Here is a 15,586-nt window from a genome sequence, read left to right as displayed (position 1 = left end):
AACTGTACAAATGGGCTAACAGCACACACTTCAAGACCGTCTCTCTTTCCAGAGATGCAATGACAGAAGTAGCTGTGTGAAAAAAAAGAAGAAAGAAAAGAGAGAGCCTGATAGAGAAGTTCAAACAACATCTGTTTCCACGCCTACACCTGAACAATCACAGTGTAAAGTGGGCCAACCTGTTGGATTATCTGTTTCAGAAAGTTAGAGATGTTTGGACACAGTTTCCTCTATTCCATTAGACAGACACTACAGGTAGGGTAAAAGATTTAACTAATAGATATCACCATGAAACTTCCCTAGCTTATCTAATCTACCATCAAAACTTTTTTTTTTTTTTTTAGCATCATCTAATCAAAAATGTGCAAATTTCAATAAATTTCCAAAACAGAAATCTAAACACTGGACGAAGCCACATTGTTAGAAAATGTTAGAGTCAAAGGTTTTACAGAGAGACTTTGGATATTTATCACTCCAGTCATGTTTTTAGGAATAAAATGATATTTTAAAACAGGTTATGAATGATATATGAACAAACCCCTCCATAAAAAGCTTAAAAATATAGACAGGAATAAAACTTGAGAGTCTGTTGTGTGTTAAAAAAAAAAAAAAAACTTTAAAGACGTGTTTGTAATTGAAATCTTCAGACGCAAACAGACGAAGCGCAGTAAATAAACACCTAAATGTGCATTTTGGATGTTTTCTTTCCACCAGTTTGAAAAAAGGACAAAATCTAAAAACATGTTTATTGCCTTTAGCGTCTCACCTTGAACAACGCTTTGTCTGGAGACTGCTGAGGCCTCTACAAGCACTTTGACATCTATACTGTGTGAGGCATTTTTCCATTGTATTTGGCTAATTTTGGCTGGTATGAACACTATCACCAGACAACATATTTATATTGTATGTGAAACCAAAGATTCTGTTCAGTGTCAACTGGATTTCTTTGTTAAATTTTTCAGTTTTATTTTCTAAAATATCTGTACACAGTAACTATTCTATGGAAAGCAGGTGGCTACAGTTAATAAAAAGTTTTGTTAATTGCAGGTCTGTGGAAAGATGGATGTCCTACGTACCCACCAATCACCCAGATGCCACACTCTTACTTTCAACCTCTCTATGTAAGGGATACACTTCTTCCTGCCATGATACTGAACATCAGTAATGGACATAAATTGTGAGGCGCACAATCGTCCAGTATGGATATAATTCCTTGGGATAATGGAGCACAGAGCCAGTGCAGCAAAAGAAATACCGCTGTCCTCCTACTTAATGAATGCACAGCAGTACATGTAAATGTCGCTACCCCACTAGCCTGTTGATGTGACTGTTGAGGATAATCACTGCGTGAGACAGGCTGAGCGTGGCCTTCTTTTCTTTTTAAGAGCAGAGCATTCACCGCTCTGAAAAGTAAATGTAATTCATCAGCACCCTGCATATGACTGAGGTTCAACATCTTGAAAATAGCGGTGCCCATAGGCAGTGAAGTACCCTATAGCCTTATTCAATTCCCCCCTATATAACTCACAACATGTGTCAACAACCAAATCATGTTTGGGTGTGCCTGTGCTGTATTACTGTTTATTTTTCTCTTATTCCTTTTACTTAAAAAACTAAAACAATCTTTCACATATTCTCTCATTTACAACAGTGAAATTTCATTCTTTGTCCTGGCCCTCAACAACAAAAAACAAACAACAACAACAACAACAAAAAAAGAAAAAAAAATCGATCAACAACAACAAAACATGAGATCTCAAGATGAAACTAACTAACTCCGCCACTGTCCAGAAAAGCTGTCCATGCTGGCTCTCAGTGATGAAGATGATGAAGAAGGTGGAATATGATGAACAGCAGACATGAAGACTGACTAAATGTAAAATGTGAGATTTAGCCACATGCGTGTCCTGCTGCACTGAATGAATGAACTTAATGAACTGAATGAACTTCCCATATGTTTGTTCCTCTCCTCCCACCTGTTCACCATGCATTCTGTGCTGGGCACTGAAATACAACAAAGATGAACAAAGCAAAAATCCATTTGTCAGTTGTCTTGTGGTTCAGTCTGATTGGACAGTGCCTTCTAAGGGAACTGTAATTATGGCAAGGGTGCTTAATTGACATTTCACTTGAAATATGTTTTGTATATCACAAGAATAGAAATGTGAAGTGCCCCCATGGTAGGACAACATATTCTATACTACATGTATTACATTTACTTCCACATTTACAAACTGCTGATAGCTGTGGAAACTGCAGTGTGGTTCTGAACATGACTGCATTCAGACCTCAGGGGTACCTGGCTACAAGTCAACAAGTCCTCCAACCTAAATGACTGTAGGTTGTTTGTCCCTCCCCTTTAATACAACTTACAAGAATGTCTCCTGAAATAACATCCCTATGGCTGCAGGCATACTGGACCTTCATCGTCATGGTCACAATAATAAGCGGTGGAGCAATGTGCAAGATCTTTGTCATCATACTTACAGTAGTACCTGAGTATGGTTAAGCTTATGGAGCTGCTAGAGGTTGCCTAACAAGGAAATATAACTATGGGTTGTAATAAGCTGTTTGCACAGATGACATATGGGCTCATTTACAAGACAGGCTTATGTTTACAGGCATACATGTTACGCTGCTCCACTTAATGCATGTAAACAAATTTCACAATTAGGAGTTCTGGGCAAATTAGACTGCCAAGAAATGTTTCTAATTTAAATTTTGGTATTACTTTACATTTGTTTCTCTATGCATATAAATGTGACCTTTGGAGCTTTATGCATATTTTTGTAGAGGTACAGTACAGTATTGAGTGAACCCTAACTCAGCTCAGTTAGCTTTTGGAGGACCACATCAGTGGATTTTTTTTGCACATTTATGATGACATGGGATGGGACACAAAGGTGTGGTGCATAGTGATGTGAATTGCAGCTCTTTAAATAGACCTAGATTTGATGACTCCATTCCTTTCCAAGAGCCGTTTAGTTTCTTGTTTTTGGCCGGATTGCAACAGCAGGGCTGTAGACCCTGTATAAACACAAGTGTCTGTCCTTGACTGACTGTCAGACCAACTGATTGGCTCACTGGCCAACATGTCAGCCCTCATGCAAACATACCATAATGTATATTTAGGATGATGGCAATTATACAAATATCTGTGTTCAACTTTTATCAGTATTTACTGTTAATATAATATATAAGCAGTTCTAATGTGTTTTGGGGAAATTCAATAATAACATTAAATAAATAAGATGAATAATAAAAATGAAGTTTTTTGAGTAACTCATAAAAGTTTTTTTTTCCATTCTCTGCTGCCACTAACCATTCTGATCATTTTAACTTCATGTCAGGAGCTTTTTTTTCCTCTTATATTTAACTCACCCTCAGTTTAAATAAAAGGGTTTCCTTCTCATCTCTATATAGTTGACAGAATAATAATACCTGTCCCACTGCCTGTTCACATTCATACTAATCACATATTTCATAATGATGTGTCATGACAACACAGTTAGTCCTAAAAATAGTTTTGATACTGTAGGATCTATATACGTATAATCCCTTGCACACATTGTTCTTCTCTTTGCTCTCTTTCAGGAACAGAAATTCTATTGACTTTTTTATGTTTGAAAGAGATTACAATGATGGAATTGTGATTGGATACTGTCTTCACTAATAAAGAAGCCTTTTCTTTTACTTTTCTACAAGTCACTCAGCCTGCTCTCATATTTACAGGGCTTGGAACCAAAGGCAGTATCTGTAAAATGTTTTCTGACATCATGTTTCATCTGTTTTTCTACCAGTGTGCCACCAGACTGGAATAGACTTGTTCCACTTTGGTCTGATCAGTCATCACCAGTCATCTTTTTAGCAGTGTTTACAGCTTGTAAATATTCATACCCCGAGTAAAGACTCACCAAAATGAATAGATTTGTCGTACAGAATTAAAGTTACTCACCTACGAGAAAAAACTGCAGTTTAAACTTAACTAACAAATCCTGCTTTGTCCACAGTAGCTTGTGAATTTCAACATCAGTTGACCTGTCATAAATACTATGGCCACTAGAGGGCTTAAAACATATGTCGTTTTGAGGCACGTGCTGACATGACTGATTGTGTCATTCTTCTTGGGAGTACAGACTTAATGCTCCACGCTGTCATTTTACACAGCATTTTCATATGCCAGGGGTCGGTCCTGCGGTTAATTTAATTCAGAGCAGCAGTGTTAAATGCATTAGTATAATTGGCAGTTGTGAGTGCATTCATATTTTAGCCAGTTCATGTCAGCCACACATTCAGATGTGGACTTCCTGTAGCCATCTGTCTCTCAGCAGTGAATGAGAATGAAGCAATGGAAGTTAATGTATGATCCGATGCTGCTGACCTGAACATTAAACTCATGTCCTGTGTTCTGTATTAGTCTTATTAATGTCTTTAAATTCACGTCTGTAACAGGGTGATATCTCTCCATCCCCTCCTCCATCCCTCCCTCCTCATTCTCTACCCTCCCTTCTCTCCTCCACCATCATTCCCCTCTTCTGTCCATTCATCTTTGCTTTGTACTAGTCCTCACATTAGGATCTGTAATGCAGTGATATCTTACTATCCCTTCTTCCTTCTATATGGCTGTCACACAGCACATTCTGTGTGTTTGCCATACAGCACTGAAAGGTGAGGAGAAAAGTGACATTTTTTTCTTGTGTTCCTTTGTGTATTAAATCCATTTCTCTGGGTCACTATTTGGTATAACATACAATGTAAAATTAGGGCAGCTACGATCATTTTCAATTTATATGCTTCTTTCTGTAGCAACAAAACAGATTAATTCAGTTGTTTATTTCACTGTAAAGTCACTTAACCTACCAGATCAGTCCTTATAGAACTATAGGAAGATTAATTGTTAATGACTGTTTAATTTAATTTAATTTTATATGATTCAGCATTTTTAGTGTTTCCCAACCACACACTGCTGCTAGGCTAGCTGTTATGTATTTATATTCATGCACAAACAAATGGATTTGTGTAAAAAACCATTTAAACATATATAATAGCAACTTGACAGTTGTAGGAAAAACATTCCTTTGTGTTACAATGATGGTGTGAGTGTCTCATATTGCTCTGCTCGTCCTGCTGTACCATGGCTCCTTGAAACCAGGGGCTTGGTATCTTAAAACAAATGACTGGACATGCATTTTAAAATGAGGATGACTCCTGATAACTTTGGTCACCCCCGAACCTTTCCACTGTGCCAGCATCAGGTCAGAATATTCCATTGATTTAAGGAACAGTTTCAGATGTCCACACTGAATAACAGCCTTCATTTTAACAACACCATGTGGGTTTATTTAGAGGTTTCAGCTATTTGCAGTGTATTGTGGTGTTGTTAAGTCCATTTACACATCACAAAGTTAATTTCCACTCTCTTTGAAAACCATTAAAGCAGTTATCTAAAGTAGCTTCAGTGCAGTGTAAGCTGGATTGTTTCTTCTCCTGCTGCGATTTCTGTTATTGTTCATCATCATACATTTTTTAATTTTTTTTTTTATTAAGACAGTGGTCTGCAATACTTAATAATTAGCAGTCCCACTGCAACAATTGGCAGTTTTTACCAATAGGTGCTGAGATGGTTGTGGAACTTAAAGGATCAGTGTGTAACATTTAAAGGGATCTATTGACAGAAATTGACTTTAATATACATACATATGTTTTTAATTAGTCTATAATCACCTAAAACTAATAATCGCTGCGTTTTTGTTGGCTTAGAATGAGCCATTTATTTCTACATAGGGAGCAGGTCCTCTTCTGCAAAGTCTGTCATGTTGTGCTGCCTTCTGTGTTTTTACAGTGATGCCACAGCTTGTATATGGAAGACAAAGAGGAAGAAAAGAGAGAGCACATGTCAGTTAAGTTTTACAGACCAACAACTACATACAATATCTAAATATAGCTATATAAACAAATCTCTTCACTTGGCGGACACCATAAACTGTCCAATGTAGTGGCAGGGGAACAGGTATTCAGTTGGTCGCAATCTGTATTCTCACCACTAGATGCTGCTTAATCCTACACACTGGTCCTTTAACAATGATCAGTTTATGACACACGTTCACATTCAAATACTCTGCATAGACATCATGACATATGGTGGTGAGGGAAGTCAAATCCTGCTTTGAACTCTACTTTGAACTTGTGTTTTTGAGGTGTAATTTAAATAGTACATCACATGTTTCTGACTCTAGACCCAAGGGATATCTAGACCAGTGGAAAGCGACGCCTAAAGGCCTGACAGGAAGTTATTCACAGTCCTGTAAGGTTAGGCTTGGTAATCTGGGAATGCACACAAACACCAGACACACAGTTTGTATTCAAGCTATACAAGTACCTTGGACACACATGTGGGTTTCTTGTATTGTGGTATCTGCTTGTTTTGCAGATTTGTTTTTGACTGCTTATTTTTGGGACTTTGATTTTTGCTTGCTTCCTTTTGTCTTCATTCCTTGCAAAGCCCTTACCTTTTTAATTAATATTTAATATTTAATATTCAAATAATATTTAAATTAAATATTTCTGAGTTGTGCATTTGAGTCCTGTGCGTTCTGAGCCATGACAAAAAGGATATAAAAGAACAGGACCTGAGAGTGAGCCACTCCTTAACATTTTCAACTGACTGTCACATGACTTGTGGGAAAAGCAGCATCACTGTCATCAGAGAGCAGATCAGTAGCCCTGCAATTACAGCTGCTGTCAGAGGTCTGCTTCATCTCTGCAAATGAAGGGGAGATTAATTCACAGGCACTCTGTGATGGACAGCAGCTGAAAGAAGAGACAGCATCCGCTTGACCCTGACTGACAGAAACACATGTCAACACTCTGCTCTCTGTCCTCAGCTCCTCCTCCACCTCCTCCTTTGCTTCTCCTCCATCTCCTTCTGCTCCCCCCCAATACTGCTCCTTTTCTATCACTTTGTCCTCCTCCTTCTGTCATCTTCACTACTTCCTCTGCCCCTTCCAACTTTTCCTCCGATTCTACCTTCCTCCGCCTCCACATCCTCCTCCCCATCCTCCTTATGTCTCAGAAGCAGAGTTTCTGTCTGATGCTGACAGCTAACAAGTAATTACAGGTAATCATCTAAATGGACAGTAATTACTTCAGGGGGGGGAGGGGGTTGGAGTTTGTCTTTACAATATTGTGAGTTGGTGTCTAGCCCTTGACTTGCTTTTGTAAGTCCTTAACCTGGCAGCAGCACACATACCCACACACATGCACATACACAGACATACATGCATATACATACACAACTTTGATTACGCCACTTTCAGGAACATTTCTTTCTTGTGCACTGAATGCTGGAGACACCAAATCCTCTTTTACACATGTTTTCTCAGTCAGTACTCCTCCACCTCCACACATATCCTCCACATGTTGCATCTACAACACTGTGGCCAGAAAACAGAAAACAAATTCCTGCCACACTCAAGGAGAGATGGCACCTCCTGATTCTGTTCAAAGATGGCCTCTAGTGTTGAATATGAATATCCTGCATGATCTCACTCTGTCTGTCCACTGACTCCTAGTCAGTGACTTTTGACATCTTCTCAGCAAATAGAGAGGTGCAGGGATGATGTTATTTTTGTAGGCCAACCTTAGTTAGCCAGTTAGCATCACCCTGGTTCCCTCAACAAAAAGTCTAAGTTTCATTGGCTTTTGGATTATTGCAGAAAATAAGATCAGCGACTAGCAACAGTTTGTGATACTTAGACGTTCTGTTCAGCAAGATAATCTTCACAGATTAACACCACTGTTTTTTGAAGCTTTAATACAATCGCCATAAGTAAAAAGCTACCATTAGGCCATAAACAAACTACACCACGGTCACATGATGTTAACATCTCCACCACTAAGCCTCCAATTTGTAATTTGATTTAGCTCTGACCTTTTCTACAAAAGCCTTTCATCTTAAAAAAAGTTATTGATAGTTTGCATAAGAGGGGTGTAAAGGTGGACTGGTGCGTAGATTGGTTTTCTTGTGCAGCATTATTATGTCAACAACCTGTGTAGTCTCAAGTGTCTCTAGACAATTGTTAGCAACCGCCTTTTTTTAAAGACAAATAGGATCTTAAAAAATCACAAGTGCAGTATTTTCTGATGTATTTTATGTCAGCTTGTGTTAAAACCACAGACCTAATTTAAAACATCTAATCATTCAACATCATTTATTCAAAAAGCCCACTGACGTTGGAGTGAATGCTAACTTATTTACAGGTTTTAGAACTCATTCCTGCACCATTCTATGTGGCTTGGTTTGGTCCTAGAACACTGTAAAACTAGTTGGAAACTACCTTTGAGCTTAGAATTTCTTTTGACCACGTGCTGTTCTCAGAGGGTAAGAATGATCATCGATGCTCAAAACCATTTCTTTTAAAGCTGTCTAATTAGCCCAAATAGCCATCTCTGCCCTCCACAGTCTCAATACGCAAATGCAATAACTCATGTTGAGTTCCATTTTCCATAGCTGTGCGATCACTTCTTGTCTTTCTTCTGTGTATTCTCTGTATGTTCCTAGGATATGCTCTACCGTCTCTTTTTCATGACTATGATATCAAAGACCTGTTCTCACATAATAAAAAATGCACTATTATGGTTGCAGTGTTCAGTTCTAAGTCTGCTTTTTGTTAGTCTGTCCTCTTTGTTCCCTTACTTTTTATTATACCTATTAAGATTCAGCAAAGATGTCGTCCTTTTGTAGTGTCATCTCAATACTGTTGCCACTTTTTCCACTTCATGATTTTTTTTCTTTATTTTTTTGTTCCCAGTATTTTTTTTATTTTTTATTTTTGCCTTAATTGACAGGACAGTGACAGAGAGACAGGAAACAGGGAGAGAGTAGTGGAATGACATGCAGCTAAAGGCCTGCTAAGGCCACTAGGGCCCACATGGTACGCGCCCTAACCATTCGGCTATGGGGGTGCCCCCAATATCACAGAGAATCTGGCTGGTCACAGGCACAAACAAAAGCAGATGAAGAATAAAATGCAATTACATGCACATGTACATGCATATGTTGCAGTAAAGAGAAGTAGTAGACTGGAGACTCATAAGATACACGAAAAGAGACCAAGAAAAGTTCAACACAAGACAAATGCACCAGAAGGAAAACTGAAAAATATACTTCAGGAAGAAAGCTGTGGCAGGAAGGCAGGAAGAAAGTGGGACAAGAATTTTTCCAGTAGTACATTGGCTATTTAAAAAGTAAAAAGAGTGTTATTATCAACAGCAGAGAATTCAGGATGTGAGGAGAGGATAGAGGACAAAAAGAAGAAAAGAAACCAAGAGAAGTGCCAACAAGAGTCAAGGTCAGAACTGTGCCTTTTATAAACAGGGTTAATGTAATAACTGTGTGTGAAAGACTGTTAACTAACTGTACTTTTTTTACCACTAGAGCCAACAAGCATAGATGGATTGGGAGAAGACTGGATGACAGAGAGTTTTTAAAAAATGTAAGCCAATAGAAAAGATACATTTTGCATGGCATAATAACCTTTGAGGTGTGTGTAACTACTGTTTTTACAAAACAGTATTACACACACAAACAGTGTTTTTTTCTTTGCATATTTGTAATGTGTGTACTGCAGGTCCACTGTCTAAATAAATTCCCTGAATGCTTGTATATATAAATGTTGTATATCGTCATTTTACAGTGTAGACTTTGACACACATCCAATAAAAATATTTCCCTTTAATGTTTATTAAAAATTCTATAGTACTGGCTTTATTATATTTCATACAAAACATATTGCATAGTTTGCTTCAAAGTAATTAGTTGCTTCTTGGAGCTCTTGTGCAGGAACCTTTTTACCATGTACTTTTTTGTGATCATGTCATCATTTGCTTTCCTTGTCCTGTGAATGTATCAGACATTTAAAGTCGTTCAATTATGCAGAACTGTTGTCAGAAAATCAAACCTCTCTATTTAAAGTTATTAATTAATCCACTCCTGGGAGTCTTTTTTTCTGCTAATTTGAACATGCTGTGCTATATTTCATGTGCATTTTATTTCCTATAATTAGAAACATATACAGTCATACTGATATTCTTAAGGTCTATGAAATATGAGCGTAATCAAGTCAAACTGACCCAGTAAAGTAATTTGATTATTGGCGGCCCGTCTTTAAAATGCAGGCAGGATTATCGTGCAATCACCCAGTCAATTACTAATATTGTCTGTATATTATGTGATATTAGTGTTTCTAATGCATCCTGAGTAAAAACTGAGTGAAACAGGCATGTTAAATTCAGTCTGCCTCTTGAGGTCAAATTGGACCATTAATGTAAATTGGTTATCAGTGTCGTCGGCTGAAGACAGTGCAGTTTTGGATTTATATACTATCAATTAGAAAATGAATATCATTCATGAAAATAACTCAAATCATTATGACATACAGGGTTTTTTTTATTGAATCGCTCATGTTCGATTGATTTTAATGTAATCATGGTTAGCATGTATTTTTCTGCAGGTGAGGAAATATACAGGAATAGAGAGATTGCATTTTGCTCATGCCATGTGCAGTATGTATTTATCACTGCTGAATGACCACTGCAACAGAGGAAACAGTGTCTAGAATCTAATGTCTGGTAAAAGAAGGTCGAACCTGCAGCAGTTTTATCAGACATTCACACTGCAGAGACTGTAGCCAGAGAGAAACAGTGAGGTAGAAAGAGAGTGACAACTTTGGTCTGTCTTTAATAATGGCTCAGAAAATGAAAACACTCATGTGACAGCAAAAAAAAACATATCACAACAGAAAAAGAGAAAACAACCACGAAATGAAATACAGAATAAAAATGATTATAGGCTTAATATAAGGCAATAAGTATGGATGAAATAGAAGAGTAGAATAAACTAAAACCAAGATACAATAAATATATTTAAAAAATAAATATGAGATTAGAACTGAACCTTAGAAGTGGACACTGACCTGAGGTTCTGAGAGAAATGGATTAGCTTTGTGCTTTGACTCTTGGATTGCTAAGAGGCCACTGCAGGAAGATCCTTCAACATATTTAAAGGCACATGAAGAATGAGTTAATTATTAATGCAGCCAGGTGCCTGAATATGCAACATTTAAACTGAGCAATATGATTTTAATTTAATTCTAAAATAAAAAAGCAGCTGTGTGAATAACTTTTGGACTGCAAATAACAAAATGAATGTGTGTTTTAATGATACATCTTCACTTACATAGCTTTTTATTTAGTTCTTTCACAATACAGGGAATTCATTTGGCTAGCTTCTGTAGCTTCTTTCAGAAAAGCAGCTGGAACAGTGTGCTGCCATCTTCATCCATTTCCCTCTTTCATGCTCCGTGCTGTCGTGCTCTTGACACTGAGAGCCATCATTCATCTTTAGAGCTGTGACATCTCCTGTCTCAGTGTGATGGGTGATCTCTCTTCTCGCTCTAATGACTATTATCTTTAATTCACAGAGTCTCAATTAACAGCTTACTGCAGGTCAGTGATTAACAATGAGCTGATAAAGACCCTGACACACTAACAGGACCAGAGAAGGAGGCTGAGGAGCCACAGAAAATGTTAGAACTGAAGTTTTTTTTTTTTTTTTTTAAATACAAGATGTTTACTGCGAGAAAGCTCAGGAGTGTTTGTGCATGAAATTTTAAGACTTACTTTTTCATAGTTCACTGCTGTGTGTATAACATGATGAAGGTGCCAAAATACTCCATGATATAATTATGCAAAATGGCTTCGCTTGTGTGGCTACATTTGGTTTTAACGAGGCAGCCCTGACCTAATGCATTCATTTTATTTGAGACATTATGAACTAAAATGCACAGTGCCACTTTGTTCTGATGAGGTCCAGGGACCAAGCTGTATCTAAATGTATAATGTATGTACGGTAAGCCCAGAGGGAAAGTCTTTTAGTCAGTCCCACTGCACTGCTTCAGAGAGATAACTTTACAGTAACTTTTTAAACAGGTTGTATCAGTTTGTTGATAACTTAGGCAGGAGAAGGTGAGAACGTTTCTCATGTCAGACTTTGGAGCGCAGTACAGCTATTTGCTGGATCAGTACATTTTCACTGTAGACTAGATTCCCATCAAACCCAGTTTTGTTCGTTACCTTGTTTATTTTGGGACCAGTACAAATTTAATCCATCTTTCCTGCAACTTTCTCCAATTATTTTGAATTGCCTTAACAGAGCCATGCAACACTAGTCATGCTGTTGTGGCCAAGAGCAGATATTGTAAGAAAAATAATTTTTATTGTAAGAATAATAATTCAAGGGACTTTGCTGAATCCTCTGAAGAAAACAGCCCAGCAAAGTGAGGATCTAGATCACAAGAGAGGCGAGCATGCAGAACCTCACTGTCCAGTTCCTCTTTCTCTTTTGCTCCCTCACTCTCTCTTGTTCATTACTGAAGATCCTCTGATCTGGATCATTTGTGTCCTGGGACCTTCCTCTCTTTATTTCTCCCTCCTTTCTCTCTCTCCCTTTACTTTACCCAGGACTTCGTACTAGTGTCATCCCAGACTCTGATCCAGATTCTCTTCCTCCAAGAGACTGTGTTTGCTCTGTCTTTGTCTATGAGGGTTCTGACATCATGTGTGACTAAGCAGGAGTCTGATGAGGCTCAGTGCACACATGAATCCAGCGACTGGTTATCAAACCTGGCTCTGTGTCTGGATTGGCTTGGACTGTCTACATGAGCAGGTGTTGGTTACCTGAATTACCTGTGCATTCTACACAGAGTTTGAAACAAAAATATCCTCTAGAACAGTAAATGGCCGCCTGTGAACTTGATAGCATTTGGAGAATTGAAACACCCCCACACACACATACACATACACACAAATGCTCTCACAGAGCACAAAAAGACCCCCCTTCCCCCTCCCCCTCCCCCTCTCTGTCACTACACCCCCACACACAGTTAATAGCTGCTAAGAAATCACATTTGGTAAATTGCGTTGTGGCACTAACCTTTTCTCTGGTAATTAAATGAGTGAGGAGAGGAGGCCTGCCTTAATGAAGTCAGCAATTTACTATAACATCACCACACACATACAGACACACATCTACCAACAGAATTGGCTGGGGAGGATCAGTTTATGAAGTTTTTCTTTTCTTAAACTGAATATTTGCATATTGTTTCGGGTCCTAAAGATTTTCTTCACCATTAAACTCAACTGTGTCGAGTTTCAACTGGGAACACTTCAGATATGGCTAGCCTGAATAAGTGGGGGCAATAGATGGCATGAATGGATGGATGGAGTAGTAGTTTTTTTCAGAAAAACTAGGCTCAGAAATGTGCCAATAAATGTAGATGTTACAGTTCAAGTAAAAAAAAAAGTGATTTGACTGTAGAACACTGTCTGTTTTTAAGGTCGCAGAGCCCTGAATAAATATTGTTCGGTGAAATTGTGGCATGCTGAGGGCAGTCCTGCATGTAAGCTGTCACTCCAACCTTGTCCCTTGCTCTTGAACATATGTATAATTTTGCAGCATCTCACTGCGCTTAGCAACACTCACTCAATGCACTAACTGAGCAATGCACTGATATGTGTGTATGTGTGTGTGTGTGTGCGTGTGTGCGCGTGCACGTGTGTGTCTGTGTAAGAAAGAAAGAGAGAGAGGGTTGTTGGATTCATTAGTTTCACCAAACCAGATGCCATTCCCCAGCTGTGTCTAGAGACTATGTTCGTGAAAATCAGAAACTGAACTGAGAAATGGACAAAAGCTTTGGTGGAGTCCAACACCTATTATTGAGAACATATTTAAGTTTCTTGCAAGAATGCTGCCAAAGCTCATGCTCTGATTATGAGGGATGGCTTGCAAGAATGGCCTTGCAACTCCACACTCCTGCAGAACCTTGACAAGTTACCCTAAGAAACACAGTTACAAAGTCAAGCACATTAAATCTAGATGGGCAAATTCCCAGGGCCGGTGCTAACCTTGGTGACCCAACAAGGCCCCAGCTCATGTAAAACCGTATTCACAGGTGAGTTTCAGCTAAATCAAATATTGCTCTCAGAAAAAATACAAGCAACATGAAAGCAACAGTACTGTCAGTGCACTGTGACTATATGGTCACCTCAGAGGAGAGTCTGAATGCAGGAAAACGTAACTTAAAGGAGGCCAAGGACCAATCATGTTCATTTTGAATAATGTAGCTGTTTCTGGCTATAGAGAATCAAAAGGCTATCTGTGTGACGCTGGGTTGAAAATATAAAAGATGATGGCAGACTGAGATTATAACAACAGCTCTGTGTGTTGGCACACACCTCAGCTCTCCACTGACTCAGTCAGCCACTGTTGTCCTGTCTTCTCTCTCTGGGTCAGTGGGCCCCCAGCTGCTCCAACAGTCCCTCTGTTGGTGTTCTGTATGTGCTCGGGGTTTCTGTGTGTGTGTGTGTGTGTGTGTGTGTGTGTGTGTGTGTATGTGTATGTACGTGCTCTGTATTGTGGGGTAATGGATGGCATGCTTCAGTTGATGTGGAACAGCTCAGCAGCTTGCCTCAGTCTGGTGTCAGCAGTAACTACACACTCTCCTTCCTCTTATCTTAGATTGTAACAGGGGTAAGAACCTAAAAATGTGTGTTTTAAACACCATTATCTGTTTGACATTATAGATAATAATCCTTTGTATAGTGTCTGTATATTTAAGTGCATCTGTTGATGTGTCCATCCTTCACCCTTGAATCTCAGTGGGTGCACTGTGGCAAAAGATTTCTCTTTTGGTTCCCCTCTGTAACAACATTTAGGTCTTTCATATAGCGCTGTTGTCTGTCTGAACAAAGTCTGATGAGGTGCTTGCAGTTCCTTATACATTCATTCATTGTCTATACCACTTAAGGGTCGCAGGGGGGGCTGGAGCCTAGACCAGCTGACATTGGGTGAGAGGCAGGGTACACCCTGTGTACGGATCGCCAGTCCATCACAGGGCCAACACATATAGACAAACAACCAGTCACACTCACATTAACACCTACAGGCAATTTAGAGTCACCAGTTAACCTTGCATGTGTTTGGACTGTGGGAGGAAGCTGGAGTATCCGGAGAGAACCCGCACAGGCACAGGGAGAACATGTAAATGCTACACAGAAAAGCCGCAGGCTCAAACCTGGAACCTTCTTGCTATGAGGTGACAGTGCTAACCACTGCACCACCGTGCCACCCAGGTCCTTATGCCATAACTATAAAAATGTTCATCATGCTTTAGTTGCCACAAGTAGATATTGTAGGAAAACAAATAAGATATATATGAAATGTGTATCTGAAATTTCAGCTGCAGCTCCCTCTGCTATATTGTCTCTTCAACCTGGCACTGAACATGTTACACTGAACAGGGTCTCTCCATTAAGCCAAGAATGCTGGACTACAGTGCCAAAGGATACTGAAATAAGAAGAATAGAAACAAGTGAAGTAAAACACTGAAAAAATCTGAGCACACATGGTTGTGTGCTAAAATGTTGCTAGACGCTAGCTTTTACACTGAGTGAAGTGACTAGCACCAGGCAGGGGTCTTCCCTCAACAGGGGTCACAACTCAAACCACGGCAGTTATTGAGTTATCCAG

The sequence above is a fragment of the Lates calcarifer genome, linkage group LG10 (genome assembly GCF_001640805.2).
Source record: "Lates calcarifer isolate ASB-BC8 linkage group LG10, TLL_Latcal_v3, whole genome shotgun sequence".
NCBI classification, from domain to species: domain Eukaryota; kingdom Metazoa; phylum Chordata; class Actinopteri; family Centropomidae; genus Lates; species Lates calcarifer.
This window is presented reverse-complemented; position numbering follows the sequence as displayed.